This window comes from Montipora foliosa, chromosome 1 (assembly GCF_036669935.1).
Source record: "Montipora foliosa isolate CH-2021 chromosome 1, ASM3666993v2, whole genome shotgun sequence".
Taxonomy (NCBI): Eukaryota; Metazoa; Cnidaria; class Anthozoa; order Scleractinia; family Acroporidae; genus Montipora; species Montipora foliosa.
This window is the reverse complement of record NC_090869.1, coordinates 794,564-797,063: the sequence shown is the minus strand read 5'-3', so window position 1 is coordinate 797,063 and position 2,500 is coordinate 794,564. Positions and strand designations below refer to the sequence as shown.

General features: G+C 36.1%; 1 protein-coding gene across 1 annotated transcript in view; it reads right to left on the bottom strand.

Moving 5' to 3' along the window:
- The window catches only part of LOC138007991 (uncharacterized), a 162,152-nt gene that overhangs the window by 87,540 nt on the left and 72,112 nt on the right, over positions 1-2,500 (bottom strand). The window lies entirely within an intron of this gene.

Sequence of the window (2,500 nt, the reverse complement as noted above, 5' to 3'; positions counted from 1 at the left end):
AATGATTTGGAAAGCTGACGTTTCGAGTGTTAGCGCTTCCTCAGAGAGAATGTTTACATGTCCCTGTTTGCACCATAAAAAAGAAGACGCACATGCATTTTGGACTATTTTGCCAGATGCACCCAACAGGCAAAGGCTTGGTTGAATCTGCTTCAATGGCCAGTGCTTAATAGAAAACTGCCTTCTGGAAGTGCTTCTCTTGAGATAAAGCAACCGATCAAAAAGTTATATTTTGTTGTGTTATTTAAGCAATAGAGGACGTTTTCCATGTTTACATAGCCTCATGTAAATGCGAAGCGTAGTTGGGAGAATTCTCGACAGTTATGCAAACCCAAGACAGAGTCGAGGGTTTGCATAACACACACCCCCATATTTTCAACCAGTCAATCAAAATGTGCGTCTAATGACACATCACCAATGAAAATTCATGTGATGTCACAGCTGTGTTTACATACTCTTATCTAAACACAGCTCTTGACCAATGGGAGTGCGTGTACCATCCTAATTATTTTATAATTTATAATGTCCTCTTATTGCCAATAACAATATTATGATAACTCTTGGAACAACAGAATTGGTCAGTTATCTTATTACTTTCAATAATTTTGCTCAAACCAACAAACTGAAGATGAAGACCATGAATAATAATTTATTTAAGCCCAATCATTGTTAGAATTCACATTAAAATATTAAGGGTATTTTATATCATTTGTTAACTGAATATAACAATGAATATATCAATTATCCTTAAGGATATCAACAAACCAATGCAAGAAGCTGTGCAAAAAGTGTGATAATTAGTTCCTCAGTTTTACTAGAGTGCCAAGATGTAAGAAGAAGGTGTCCAATGATATATATTTTCTAAAACTATGTAAATACATTAATATTTATGTGAAATTCAGGCAACTTAAATGACTTCATCCTGCATGTAGCTAAATTTTGATCAAGATTTGTCCCCAAACATCATTATTTATCATCAACAGGTTTAAAATACAAAGTAAATTATTAATGGGAATCCAACGATAATTATTTAGGTTGGAATCTTTCAACTTAAATTAGCTTTGAAGTACAACAGGTACAGAGTAAATTGACTACTGGGTGTAAATATACAGATTTGATCCAGTCAGTCAGGGAGCATTGGTGGTGCAGTGGCGAGAGCAATTGCCTCCCACCAATGTGGTCTGGATTCAATTCCCAAACTCTGCTTCATATGTGGGTTGACTTTGTTTGTTCTCTTCTCTGCCACAAAATGACAGGTTTTTCTCCAGGTACTTTGGTTGCACCCCCTTCGCAAAAAAACATATTTGATTTGATTTGATTTGGTTTGAGTTAATTTCATTAGTTTCCCCAATTAGTGCTCTAGCACTAAATCCACTGACACTTAATATTTAAGTTGTTATTTTTATTATTATAATTTATAATTACACCTTGAAAAAAATATATATATAATTTGTAGGCATCAGACAAAATTGGTACCATTAGGACCATTACTATATGAAAATAATAATTTATTACCAGTATATGTGATCATCTATTTTTAGCAATAAATGCTAATTTCAAGGTGTTTACTTACGCATTATAATATTATTGTCTCTACATCAATAGAGCTTGGAACATTTCACATGCGAAAGTATTATCACTCGGATGTATTCAACAACATTTAATTCAGTGCAACTTGATTCCTGTCGTCATCTCCTGTTAACCGATCTCCATTTAAAACCAGACTTTCAGTCCTCCCTCTCTCATGTTAAAAATTCGATCGTGTATTTGACGCATTTAACGGCCAAATGACAAGCATAGAGCATCAAAGCCTTTAACTTCTTTTCTTTCAACGTGATGTCGCTTAAATCTAGAATTTTCATTCCATGATTCAACGCCTCGTGGCCATGGAAGCTTGGCTTGGTCCGCCATTTTGAAAAAGAATAAAACCTGCGCAGAACGACCGGAAGTCCGTGAATCGCGGACTGTTAAATTGGAACCTGCCAGAGCTCCAGAGCTCAACACAGCGGTCAAATGAGTGCGCATGCGCAGGATTTAAGCACTTCCGTTCACCTTCCGGCGATGTAGTGCTCAATCAAATTCGATTTCAACTCGTCGAGGAACGAACTGTTTGTGGGTTTGTGAATGAAAAGATTGTTGGGAATCTTTTTTTTGTGGATGAATCATTACCTTAACGCCTGACCACGAATGAAGACCTTTACGGCAGTAAATGCAAGAGAGGGGTTCCAGTTTGAGTTAAACTACTTGCTTACTTTGTGGCAAAGGTTTGTCAAGGTTAGTAAAAAGTACAATTGCATTTCCCGTAGACTCTTTTTGTTTTCTCGGCTCAAACGGCGACTTATGTTTTATTTTACTTTATTTGGTTTTGGAAAAGACGGGTTACATTTCGATGTTAGCTTACGATCATTTTAGCGTGATATTTAATTTAAGACAATTTCTGGTGGATCGCAACAACTGAAAGCTCACTTGGTGGAAAACGTGTTTACATGCAGTGAAAGTA